Here is a 14551-nt window from a genome sequence, read left to right as displayed (position 1 = left end):
TAAAACATTTTGATATTAAAAGCTCTTTTCTGTCTTGGAAACTACTTAATATACAAATGCTCTTTGTCTTTTTTATCTTTAAATTCTGGAGTAACCAAAATTTTTAAAAAGTATGAACTTTGCTATGATTTATGTATGAAATGTCCCCCAAAGTCTCAGGTGTGAGACAATGCAAGAATTCAGAGGTGAACTGATGGAGTTATGTAAACTTTAATCAGTGCAGTAATACTTGATAGGGATTAACTAGGTGGTAGGGTATGGCTGAAATAGTGGGTCCCTGGTGTTGTGCCTTTGGAGTATATATTTTGTCCTTGTTGAGTGGAAATTTCTCTCTCTCTCCTCTCTCTCTCTCTCTCTCTCTCTCTCTCTCTCTCTCTCTCTCTCTCTCTCTCTCTCTCTCTCTCTTTCTCCCTCCTTCCCTCCCTCCCTCCCTCCCTCTCACTCTCCCTCTTTGCCTCTTGGTGCCATGTTCCAAACTGCTTTTTTCCAACACCTCCTTCCACCATGCTATTCTGCCTCGCCTGGAGCCCCAAGGAATGGAGCCAGCTGCCTGTGGACTCAGAGTTCTGTGAACTGAGACATCTGAAACTGTGAGCAAAAAAATAAACATTCCCTCCTTTAAAATGTTCTTGCTATGATTTTTGGTTGCAGCAGAAGGAAGGAAGGAAGGAAGGAAGGAAGGAAGGAAGGAAGGAAGGAAGGAAGGAAGGAAGGCGACAAAAACAAACTTCAATAAAATTATATGTTAAAAAGTTGTAAAATGGATTTTTCTTCTCACTTTCTTTTTCTCTCTCAATGTGTGTTAGAATTATATTTTTCAGCTTTATTGAGTAATACTTGAGTATATCTTTCAAATAAAGATTGTATTTTCTTACAGTGTACAATATGATGTTTTGATTCCTCTATGTATTATGAAATGATTATCAAAACTTAGCTAGTTAAAATACCCATTACTTCACATATTTATGATTTTTGTGTGTGTTGAGAACATTTAAAATCAACTCCTTCGGAAATTTCCATTCTATAGTACTCATAGCTAACTATAGTCCCCATGCTCTATAATAGATATCAAAGACAAATTCAAACTGTCTAAATGAAATTTTGTACCCCGTGACCAACTTCTATCTAGTCCCTTTTCCTTCTACTCTGCCCTGGGAACCTTAATTCTATTATGTGTTTGTGAGAGTTTCTTAGATTCCGTATGTAAATGTGATCATGCTGTAATTGTCTTGCTGTGCCAAGCTTATTTCACTCTTCATAATGTCCTTCTAGTTCATCCAAGACAGAATTTTCTTTCTTATAGCAGAGTAGTATCCGTGTGTGTGTGTGTGTGTTTGTGTGTGTGTGTGTGTGTGTGTGTGTGTGTGTGTGTGTGTATGTTGGGGCTGTAGGCTGTTTCCTTTACCATTTATTCATCAGTAAACACTTAAGATGTTTCCATCACTTGCTATTGTGAATAATGCTGCAATAAACACGGGAATGTAGGTATCCTTTTGATATACTGATTTCATTTCTTTTAGATATATATCCAGCAGTGGGATTGCTTTATTCGGTGGTAGTTGTACTTTTAATTTTCTGAGAGAGTAGCATATTGTTTTCCTAACACATATTTGTGCATAGTAGCTGTACAAATTTATGTTCTAATCATTATTGCATAAGAGTACCTTATTCTCCACATCATCACAAACACTTTTTATTTTGCTTTTTTGATACTAACCATTCCAAAAGTGTGAGTTGATATTTAATTGTGGGTTTAATTTGTGTTTTCCTAATAATTAGTAATGTTGAACATGTTTTCATATGCTTCTTGGCCACAAAAATGTGTCAGAAGACATTTTCCAATTATTTGTATTTTTGTTGTTGTTTCCTTGCTATTGAGATAATTGAGTTACTTATACATTTTGATTATTAACTCCTAATCAGATATGTGGTCTGAAAACATTTATTTTCATTTGAGAAGATTTTCTATTTACTAGGTTAAGTATTTCCTTTTCTGTGCAGAAGAATTTTAGTTTGATAGTATCTCATTTATCTCTTTATTTATTTTGATGCTGTGACTACTTCAGGAAAATTATATCTCTATCTCTACCTATATATCTATCCTTGAACAACACAAGACAATATATATACAATATATATATTCAGCATCACCAATGCCAAGAAACTTTCCCCCACATTTTCTATTTTCTTCAAATATTTTTATACTTTTAGGTATTATATTTAAGTCATTAATCTATCTTGAGTTTATTTTTATGGATAGTGTGAAATTAGTGCAATTTCATTTTATGCATGTAGGTATACAATTTTCCAAATGGCATTTATTAAAGGGAATTGACTTTCTTCTGTTACATGATATTGACAATTTTAGGAAAGATCAGTTGACTGTACAAACATGAATTTATTTTGAGGTCTGAATTCTGTTCCATTGTTTTGCTTATTTTTTATGCCAGTAACATCCTGTTTTATTACTACAGCTTCAAGGATGTTTTGAAATCAGGTAATATTGATTTGCCTATTTGGTTGCATATTTTACCTACATATGAATTTAAGAATTGCTTTTTCTATTTCTATGAAAAAAATGACATTGGAATTTTGATAGCTATACCACTAAATCTGTAGATTGCTTTGGGTAGTATGAACATTTTAACAATATTCATACTTCTAAGCCATGAACATAGATCACATTTTCATTTATTTGTGTATTTTCAATTTTTTTCATAATTATTTTATTGTATTCCCTATATCAACTTTTTACCTCCGTTATGGTTAGACATGGTTTGAGTGTGTCATGTTTTGGAAGACTGGTCGCTAGTGTGGTGCTATTACTAGGTGGTGGGATATTAAGAGGTGAGGCGTACTTGGAGGTCATTACTAACCCTCCACAGTTTTGCTCTGGATTCCATCTCTCCAGGTAGGCTTTTATCATTCTGTTGTCATCCAACACAAAGTCTTCACTAGAGCCACACTGATGAAGTTGCCATGATAATGAACCTCCAGAACCATCCTTTCTTTATAAACTATACAGTTTCAGACATTTTGCTATAATAGTAGAAAGATTAATAAAATTCTTTATTATACTTATTTCTAAGAATTATTTTTGTTGGTCTTGGAAGTGTTATTGGTCTTGCACAATTTTTAGTCTATAGAAACTTCTGAGTTTTGTATGTTTATTTTTGTATCTTGCAAATTAATTTATGGACTCTAATAGTGTTCTGTGGCGTCTTTAAGGTTTTCTGTATATAAGATCATGTCCTTTGTAAAGTAAGAATATGTCATGCAAAAAATGAGCGATTTAACTTCTTTCTGATTTGTGTCTCTTCATTCCTTTTTCCTGCCTAATTTCTCTGGCTAGCACATACATTGTCATCTTGAATAGGAATCTCAAGGGTGGCTATTCTTATTCTTGATCTTGGAGAAACTGTTTTCAGCTTTTCACCACGGGTATGCTGTATGCTGTGGGTTTGTTATTTATTGTGTTTGTTATGTTGATATACATACCTTCTCTACTGATTTGTGAATTTTTATCATAAAAGGATTTTGAATTATTGAAGCGCCTTTTCTGCCTCTTTTTAGATGATCATGATTTTTATCCTTCATTGTGTTCATGTGCTATCTCACAGTTGTTGATGTGTGTGTTTGGCATCATCCTTATATATCACGGGTAAAGCCTATTTGGTGATGGTGCATGGTCTATTAAAAAAAAAAAACTACTGAATTCAGCTTACTAGTATTATGTTGAGGATTATTGCATGTATATTCCTTAGTGAAATTGACCTGTAATTTTCTATTCCTATAGTGTTCTTATCAGACTTTGCTATTGGGATAAAGCTGATCTTATAAAATATGATTTAAAGTGTTCTCTTCAATATTTTGGGAGTCTGTGAGAAGGATTATTTTTTTTTTCCTTCACTGTTTTGCAGAATTCACTAATTGATCCATGAGGTCCTGGAATTGCCTTTGTGAGGAGACATTTATTTCCAATTAAATCTCATGTTTATCATTAGTCTGCTCATTTTTTTATATTTTTATTTCATAACTCAATCTTGGGAGTTTGTATGTTTCCAGGAAATTGTCCATTTCTTCAATAGTAACTGGTTTTTGTCATATGATTAACTGTTCACAGTGCTTTTTCAGATTTCTGAAATATCATGTGAAATTTCTCCTCTTTCATCTTTTTTCTCTTTTTTTCCCCCTCAGTTAATCTTGCTAAAGGCTTTTCAACTTTATTTTTTTGTGTTTCACCCAACTCTTTATTGTTTTTTTCTTGTGCTTTTCTAATCTTTATTTACTTTTACTCTGATATTAATTATTGCCTTTCCTCTGCTGTCTTTGGCTTAGTTTATTTTCTGTTTTGATATTTATCATTTTTTTCTTACAGAGGAATTTATTGCTCTACCCGGACCATTTAAAATCACTTTGGTTGCACTTAGGAGTTTTGGTCTCATATTTATGAAACCAAAAATGAAAAGTGAAAAGTTTTAAATTGTGTTTATTAATCAAGTAATACTCTTAATATAGTTATCAAAAAGTATATTAACCTAGACAACAAAAACATCCCATTTAGAAAAGTAATAAATACTCCTCATTTTTTAAAAATAAATTTTCCCTGATATTTCAGTCAAAAGTAGTTGGATTGTCTTCTCTCCTTTTTAATTGAAGGAACTATGATATTACATGTCATGTAGCATCTAAAAAGTGGTAGTTGTGAAAAAATGAGACAGCCAAAGGCAAAAATGTCATTGAATTGCTGTGAAAATAATTATTTTGGCTTCTAGACACAAAAGAGTTTTAAGAAATTTATGAAATTCCAGTAAACACTGTTTTAAAGTATATGTCACACACTCATCTGATTTTGAGAAATGACTTTAAAGCAATGTTTGTAAGAACATACAATATCATTTGAAATGTCTGTGTACTATGTACTAGTTACCATGTGTACCAGCCATATAATTGTTGATATCTGGTTAACCAAAATATAATAACATTGGTGTACTATAAGTTGAACAGTGATTTAAAAGTTAACATCAAGAAGGCATTGAACTGAGCATTATATTATTGATCTAAATTCAAAAACAGCATTCTACTTTGGGTTTTGCAAATTGACACAGTAGTTCAAATTATGCAATCTGAATTATAAATAAAACTCTCTAATTAGCTAATATTATAGTTTGAGTGTATCCCCGAAAGGCCGTGTGTGTGAAACTGAATCTCCAATCCAATAGTGTAGAAAGGTGGGACTTTTGTCAGGTGATTAGGTCATCAGGGCTCTGTTCTCAGATGGGGCAATGCCATTATCATGAGCGGGTTAGCCTTTGTACAGTGGATTCTGGATAGAAGAATGACTTGGGCCCACTTCCCTTCTCTTTCTTTTATGTTTGTTCTTGCCCTTCCAACTTCTGCCATGAGACGAGTTAACAACAAAGCCATTGCCCGATGCAGGCCCCTCAACGTGGGCCTCCCAGTGTCCAATAAACAAGAAATACATCTCCTTCATTAATTATCCAGTCTCAGTTACTCTAACAGTAATGAATGAACTAAGTAAAGTACTTTAATTTTTACACTAAATAGTACTGGTTATTGCTTGTAACATGATGAAATATTGGCACACATTATACTCATCTCTTGATATGGATGAAGACCTGTTTGTAAAACTCTCACATAGAGTCTTATATGATAAAACCAAAATGTAAAGCACTTGGATTTACACCACTCAGAATCTTAAGTTTTATTTTATTGTTTATTTTATTTTTTTATTCTTTTTAGTTATACATGACAACAGGATACCTTTTGGTAAAATTATACAGGCAAGAAATCCAACTTATTCTAATTAGGACCTCATTTTATTTTAACAAACAAGAGACCTTGCATGTAATGTCAATTCACATTGTTTACACTGTCTGTTAGTCTGTCTAAAAGCAAGAGTGATTTGCTATTATATTTTTAAGGCATAAATTAGTCCTTCAGAGATGACTGCAACTGGAAAATGAGCTTCATTACTAAGTGATCTGCATAGAAATCCCATACGATCATCTTTGCATTAATGCTGCACAACCATGTCAGACTCATCACATCAGAGTCAGGATGATTCATAAAGTTAATAACTAGAGAATAAAATGGTGAACACAAGAAATATGGGTATACATTTTCTGACTAGCTCCAGAACAAGTTGATGACTATGTGGGGAATGAACCAGAGTCCAGAAAGACAGCCAAGGACTTGTTATGATCCCAGAGGAGAGTGAATGACTCTGACTGAGAGTGACTCTAACCATCCACAGACAAGCAAGAGCCTCCCAGATGGGGGGTCCGTGTAGGTGGAAGATAATAATATCCCCTTTTATATTAGTTTCAAAATCACAACTAAGTGTAAAGTTACAGCCCCCTGCCCTCTCAATATCGCCTCCCTGCCCACCATGGTTTTTTTTTTTTTTTTTTGATGTCTTACTTATATGAAGTAGAAGATGAAAGGTGAATTAGAAGAAGTAAAAGGTGAGGATTCATTCTTTCTTTTCCTTCCTTCATTCCTTCCTTCCTTCCTTCCTTCCTTCTTTCCTTCCTTCCTTCCTTCCTTCCTTCCTTCCTTCCTCCCTCCCTCTCTCTCTCTCTCTCTCTCTCTCTCTCTCTCTCTCTCTCTCTCTCTTCTTTCTCTCTCTCTCTCTCTCTCTCTCGTACTTAGGGTTATTTATGATGACCACCCCATTCCACCATGACTCCTCCCAGATACCCCATCCCTTCTCCTCCCTCCCCTTTTCCCTATCTAAAGTTCTTGCACTCCTCCCTTTCTCCTCTCCCACTCACCCACACTGACTGCATTGTGGATCAGCCTCCTCATATCAGAGACAACAGTCATCCTTTGGTTTTCTCAGATTGGCTTACTATACTTAGCATGATATTCTCCAACTCCATTAGTTAACCTGCAAATGCCATGATTTTATTCTCTTTTAATGCTTTATAGTATTCCATTCTGTATATATACCAACAGTTTCTTTATCCATTCATCTATTGAAGGGCATCTAAGTTGGTTCCACAATTTAGTTATTGTGAATTGTGCTGCAAAAAAACATTGATGTAGCTGTGTCATTGCAGAAGGCTGCTTTTGAGTTCTTTGGGTATAAACCGAGGAGTGGTACCGCTGAGTCAAATGGTGGCTCCATTCCAAGTTTTCCAAGGAATTTCCATCCTGCTTTCCAGATTGGTTACACCGATTTGCAGTCCCACCGGCAATGTATGAATGTGCCTTTCCCCCAGAGCTTTGCCAACACTTAATGTTGTTTGTATTTTTTTTTTTGAGAGAGAGAGAGAGAGAGAGAGAGAGAGAGAGAGAGAGAGAGAGAGAGAATTTTTTTAATATTTATTTTTTAGTTTTTTGGTGGACACAACATCTTTGTTTGTATGTGGTGCTGAGGATCGAACCCAGGCTGCACGCGCCACATCCCCAGCCCTTGTTTGTATTCTTTTTTTTTAAGTGCTATGCAAAAGTGTGAGGCATTTTTATTGCTCTTTGTTTTTTTTTAAATTTTTATTTGTCTTAATTAGTTATACGTCACAGTAGAATGCATTTATATACTTTGACATATCATACATAGATGGGATATAATTAATCATTTTTATATATTGTATAATATTGTAGAACCACATTGGTCACATAGTCACATACGTACATAAAGTAATAATGTGTTTCATTCTACTGCTATCTGATATGTATGTGGTAAAACTTTGCTCCCATTCTGTAGGCTTTCTCTTCACATCACTGATTTTTTCTTTTGCTGAGAAGAAGCTTTTTATTTTGAATCCATACCATTCATTGATTCTTGATTTAACTTCTTATGATATAGGATTCTTGAGAAGGAAATTGGGACCTAATCTGAGCTGATGAAGAATTGGACCTACTTTTTCATCTATTAGGTGCAGAGTCTCTGCTCAAATTCCTAGGTTTTTGATACAGTTGACTTAGGTTTTATGCATGAGAGATAGGGGTTTACTTTCATTTTGCTGCATATGGATTTATGGTTCTCTCAGAATCAGTTGTTGAAGAGGATATCTTTTCTCCAATATATGTTTTGGGCACCTTTGTCTAGTATGAGATAACTTTATTCATGTGGGTTTATCTATGTGTTCTCTATTATGTACTATTATTGGTCTAAAAGTCTATTTTGGTGCAAATATCATGCCATTTGTGTTACTATTGCTTTGTAATATAGTTTAAGGCCAGGTATAGTGACATCACCTACCTCACTCTTAGTTTTCCAAATGAATTTCATGACTGCTTTTTCTAATACTATGAGGAATGACATTAGGATTTTTATTAAAATTGCATTAAAACTATGTAGTGCTTTTGGTAGTATGGACATTTTGACAATATTAATTCTGCCCATCCAAGAACATGAGAGATCTTTCCATCTTCTAAGGTCATCATTAATTTATTTCTTTAGCGTTCTGTAGTTTTCACTATACAAGTTTTTCACCTCTTTCATAAGTTGATTCTCAAGTTTTTTTTTGTTTGTTTGTTGTTGTTGTTGTTGTTTTGAGTCTATTGTAAATGGGATTGTTATCTTAACTTCTCTTTCAGAGGATTTTTCATAGATGTACAGCAATGCCTTGGATTTGGGGGTTTTAGTTTTATATTCTGCCACTTTGTAGAATTCATTTATTAGTTCTACGTGTTTTCTTGTGGAATTTTTGGATCCTCTAAGTATAGAATCATTTTTGTTGGCAAAAGTTTGAGTTATTTTCGTATCCAGATCCCTTTATTTTCTTTTGTCTGTCTAATTGCTCTGGCTAGAGTTTCAAAGCTATGATAAATAGAAGTGGTGAAAGAGGGCATCCCTGGCTGTCTTGTTTCAGTTTTTAGAGGAAATGCTTTCAATTTTTCTCTGTTTAGAATGATGTTGGCCTTGGGTTTAGCATAGATAGCTTTTACCATGTTGAGATATGTTCCTATTATCCCTAATTTTTCTTGTACTTTGAACATAAAGGAGTGCTTCATTTTGTCAAATGCTTTTCACACATCTATTGCAGTGATCATAGAATTCTTATATTTAATTCTTGATTTGATTAATTACATTTATTTATTTCCTTATTTTGAACCAACCTTGCATCCCTGGGATAAACCCCACTTGATTGTAGTGAATTATCTTTTTAATATGTTTTTGCATTTGATTTGCAAGAATGTTATTCAGAATTTTTGAATCTATGTTCATTATAGATATTGGTTTGAAGTTTTCTTTTTTTTGATGTTTCTTTGCCTGCTTTTGGAATCAGGGTGATATTGGCCTCATAGCATGAGTTTGGAAGTGTTTCCTCTTTTTCTATTTCATGGAATAATTTCAGGAGTGGTATTAGTTTTTCTTTGAAGGTCTTGTAGAACTCAGCTGTGTATCCATCTGGTCCTGGGCTTTTCTTGGTTGGAAGGCTTCTGATGGCATCTTCTATTTCATTGCTTGTAATTGATGTATTTAACTTGTGGATATCATCCTAATTAAGTTTGGGCAAGTCATATAACTAGAAATTTGTCAATGGCTTCAATATTTTCTTTTTCACTAGAGTACAAATTTTCAAAATAAATTCTAATTATCTTCTGTATTTCTGTAGTGTCTCTGGTAATATTTTCTTTTCAATCATGGATGTCAGTAATTTGAGTATTGACTCTCCTTCTCTTCATTAGCATCATTAAGGAAATATCAATTTTATTTATGTTTTCAAATAATCAATTTCTTTTTCAATTTTCTTAATTGTTTCTTTTGTTTCAATTTTATTGATTTAAGCTCTGATTTTAATTATATGTTGTCTTCTCCTGCTTTTGGTGTTAACTTGTTCTTCTTTTTCTAGGGCTTTGAGATGTAATGTTAGGTTATTTATTTGTTGGCATTTTTAATCTTTTAAGAATTGAATTCTATGCAATAAACTTTTCATTTAGTACTGACTTCATAGTGTCCCAGATATTTTGATATGTTGTATCAGTGTTCTCATTTACCTCTAATAATATTTTAATCTCTTGTTTGATATCATATATATATATATATATATATATATATATATATATGTTATAGATGAACACAATGCCTTTATTTTATTTATTCATTTTTCATGTGGTCCCTAGGATCATACCCAGTGTCTCATGCATGCTAGGCAAGCACTTTTCCACTGAGCCACAACTCAGCCATTCTTTGATTTCTTTTGCAATCTATTGTTCATTTAATAACATATTATTTATTCTCTAGGTGTTGGAGTTGCTTCTATATATTATTTTTTGTTTGATTCCTTATTGTATTTCATTATGATCTGGTAGAATAAAGGATAGTATCTCTACTTATTTGTATTTGTTTCCTAGTAATAAATTCTTTTATCTTTTTAAATCTTTCTGAATTTTTTTTATGAAACAGTTTTTATTTGTCATTGAATCTAGAGCTTAATATTTCTGCATGTATGATTCTTGGTTGGCATTCATTTTCTTTCAGACTTTAGTATATGTTGTTCAAGGATCTTCAAGCTTTCATAGTCTGGGTAGAAAAATTTGCAGGGATTTTAATTGGTTTCCTCCTACATGTAATCTGATTTCTTTCTCTTTTGGCTTTCAAAATTCTCTCCTTATTCTGTATGCTAGGCATTTTCATTATAATTTGTCTTTGTGAAGATCTGTTGTGATTTTGTACTTTTGGTGTCATATAAGCCTCTTATATCTTCTGATTTTAGAATTCATTCTTCATATTTGGAAAATTTTCTGATATCATTTCATTGAATAAATTTTTCATTCCTTTGGATTAGAACTTCATACCTTCTTCTATCCCAATCATCCTTAATTTTTTTATGTTATCCCATATTTCTTGAAAGTTCTGTTCATTTTTTTTTACCATCTTCACTGTGTGGTCAACTTTATTTTCAAAATTATATATTTTTTCTTCATTGTCTGAGGTTCTGTCTTCTAAGTGGTACAATATTTTGGTGGTGCTTTCTATAGAGTTTTAAATTTGTTTTATTGTTTCCTCCATTTCAAGGATTTCTGTTTTTTTTCCCCCTAGAATCTCTATCTCCTTATTGAATTAATCGTTTGCTTCCTGTATTTCCTTATGTAGCTATTTATTGAAATGATATTTTGCTGCTTGTATTTGTACTCTTATATTATCTTTTAATTTATAGAACATTTAATTATGTGCATTTACTCTGCTGTGCTGGCCATGGATAATAATAATGTAGTATCTTGGTTTGTTTGGGGGACTTTCTTCCCTTGGTTTTTTTTTTTTTTTTTTCATGTTGTTCAAGGGTCTTCCCTTCTCCCACTGCAGATGTGAGGTTTTACAGTTTTTACCCTATAGGCTTATAGGGTCCCTGTATGGTTCCAATACCTCTCCTTTAAGGGGGAGAATGATATTAACAGATCCCAACACAAACAATATACAATCTTAAACCAAAAAGCTACTATTACGACATTTATAGCTTTGTCACAATATACAGAAATGTTGTGTTCAAATATTATCTACAATAAAAATAATAGGTTTGCAAGAGGGTCTACAGTTTCTGATGGTGGAAAAAGAATTGGGGTGAGGTATAGGATGAGATGTTAAGGAGGTAGGAGATGAGAATATAGTTATTAGATATGAGGGAGCATGAAAGAGGAATCTAAAGAAGTTGGATAATAGCAGGAGAAAAGAGAGAAGGTGATTTGGGGGAGAAATGTTAAGTGGGAAGACAATAGAGAGATTATAAAAAACAAACATAAAAATTAAGAAAAATAAAAGATCATAAAAATAGGAGATAAAAATATATACAACTCAAGGTTAGGCCCCGGTTTGCCCCACCAACTAGCAGACCCACTCTGGAGCCCAGGCCCTGGCATAGGACCACCTCTGCTGCCCTCCATGAGAGCCCAGGCCTAGGATAGGCCGAGGTCCTCCCTGCCCAACCAGTATATCAATGCTGGAGCTCAGATGCTGGCCCAGGAACACCTCCACAACCCCCTGTGTGAGCCCAGGCCGAGGTTAGTCCCACCTGGGATCCAGGCCTAGCCCACAGCCATGGCCACAGCCCTCCCCATGCAGTAGCCTCCACCTTGTGACAGCCGATAGCTGCATGTCATAACAGGGTATTCAGAGAAGCCCCCTGTGCCATGCAATGTTATGGCTGTCAGCTGTCTCCAGACCCTGTGTGGTGTCCTCAGGTGCAGGCTATGGTGTGTAGTGAACTATGGCAGTAGTTGCAGTGTCCCAAGTTGGAGGTGACCCAGGGGAGCCTCATGTTGTTAGTTGGGGATCCACACAAGAGTGGCATGGTGCATGGGCAGAGGCTGGGTGTCCTGCATGAAAGCAGTGGCCCGGGATTCCAGTGCAGGTGGGTGTACAGGGGTCCTGAGCATATGCTGGTGCCAGGGGTGCTGTGCTGTTCAGGCACAGTGGCCTGAGGTACCATGTGAGCAAGTGGTCGGGAGTCCTGGGCTGAGGTTGAGGCCTGGGGACCTGCATGGTCACAGAAGCTGAGATTCCTGTACTGGAGCAGATGTTGGTGGTACTCTAATAACTTGCAGAGAAACTATATGTCCACACTACTTGAATTCCAGGTCCCGGAGGGACACAGAATTCAGCCTCACTTTAGCCCACCATCTTGGATCTCCTGTGAAGATTCTTCTAAGGTTTGATTTGAAAGCACTAGATTTGGAGTTATATCTGAGATATGCAAATTTATAATGCCTTAGAAATAAAAGCCATGACTGATTACTCTAAAGTTAATATTTTGGAAATCTCAATGCATCTAAGTAAAATCTTACCTAGATAATTTTACTCTAAAGGAAGATATAAATTATCAAATTTCCCAAAATATAGGGAATAATAAAAAAATGGCCTGCAATATCTTCAAGTTTCTCTTTCACAATGTATGTAAAATTAAAAGAAGAAAGTTATAAGATAAAATCGATATTTATTGCATTTAGTTATTTTTCTGTTAGCCAAAGAGTCAACTGACTCTTTGGCTAACAGAAAATTTTTAAAAAAGGAAAGTAATGGGAAGTATTTTTGTAATTTCTGTGAGATGTAATAAGTCAATAGTAATTATGGTCAATATTAATCAATGGATTGATATTGCTTTATTTATCTGTGTATATGATTGCTTTAGACCAGTCAGTATGCCTACTATCTTATCTAAGACTAGATAGGCAACTTGATACTACAATTACAAAAATCTGTAAAAATAATAAAACTTATTTACACTGATTCATTTTTTAGTTTTGTCTATTGCATGACTGGAAGGAGTATCACAAAAAAAACGCACTTTAAAAAAAAAAAGAAGATACACAAATTCCCATGTGGTTACTTGGAAAACATTATACACGAACATAAAAAGATAAATATTAATAATTTGTGTATTTCTCTATGCCAATTCCATCAGGAAAGCAGTTGTTCCTGACACAGTCAATAACATCAATGTATTGGGTATTATTAGTGTGATTTCAAAAGTTCCTTAAACATTCATATTTGTAATCTATAAGAAATTACCATAAATCTGTTCACCTTACTTAGCAAAACTTCATTGTTCTATGGATAAGCCTGTACAAAATTCTGGACTCTTAGTGTTATTACCCTGGGTAATTGCAAAAGTTATTAGTTATCCATACTTTAAGCAAATTTATAAACTCTGTAGAAGAAGATTTGAATTTAGCCTGTGAAGAATGAAAGTACTGATAATCCTTATATGTGCCAAGATTATTTCCCTTCAAAATATGTCCTTCTTTGGAGAAAACCTCTTTAAATCATTATTTCTAGTCTCTTCCTTGACTGAGGCATGGTAAATAAAAGAGACACAATCTTCAAAAAAGACTTAACTACACTTAGTGTAAAATTGGGAGCCATATAAAATAAAAATTTAAGGTCTCTTTTGTTGATTTACATTTTAGACACACCTGCAAAGAAGAACAACATGAATTTGGAAGATGAAAAAAATGAGACATGTTTTCTTTTCACACTTGTATGTTTGTTTTCTATTATAAAGAGCCATACAGTGTGGGGGGTGGGGCATGGAAGGAAGGGAGCAAAGAAATGAAAGGGAAGGAAGAGAAACAAACAACAAAAAAAGAGACAGCATTTTCTATCATGGGAAGTGGTAATAAAGAAATTCGTTTGATGTAAGCAATTGTTTTCCATGAAGCTGATGGGGAAGTAGCGTGAACAATTGCTTTTCATGCCTGTCTTACATCCTTATATAAACCCTCATCAAGTGGCATGTCATAAACTCAGTGGTGGCTATGAGGCAGACTGTAGGGCGTGTTATTATGATTCTGAAAGTTCTTATTCCTGAAGAAGATTGATGATGATAAAGGTTTCTCATCACTCCCATTTAAAATGCTGAAATTCTCCCATAGAAAGCAGCAAGATTTCAGTACAACACTGTAAATGAATATTAATAGACTATGTCAGCATTAAATGCTTTCACTGTTGTCTATTTTGGACTGCAAATTACACAATTTTTAGAGTTTCATCTTGAAAAAAAAAGTGGCCACCATCATTTGCTGCTTTAATTAAATAAGTACATAGTCATCTTGAAATTTATTTCTTACACTTATCAAATGG

General features: G+C 34.1%; 1 long non-coding RNA gene across 1 annotated transcript in view; it reads left to right on the top strand.

Annotated features, from left to right (window-relative positions):
- The first annotated feature begins 462 nt into the window (after positions 1-462).
- LOC144366948 (uncharacterized) overlaps positions 463-14551 on the top strand; it is a 42902-nt gene continuing 28813 nt past the window's right edge. Inside the window, exon 1 of the long non-coding RNA XR_013426158.1 lies at positions 463-590. This is a non-coding gene — a long non-coding RNA (uncharacterized LOC144366948). The remainder of the gene's footprint in view (positions 591-14551) is intronic.

The sequence above is a fragment of the Ictidomys tridecemlineatus genome, chromosome 9, assembly GCF_052094955.1.
Source record: "Ictidomys tridecemlineatus isolate mIctTri1 chromosome 9, mIctTri1.hap1, whole genome shotgun sequence".
Taxonomy (NCBI): domain Eukaryota; kingdom Metazoa; phylum Chordata; class Mammalia; order Rodentia; family Sciuridae; genus Ictidomys; species Ictidomys tridecemlineatus.
Note: the sequence above shows the minus strand (reverse complement) of the source record. Positions and strands in the feature narration are given on the sequence as shown.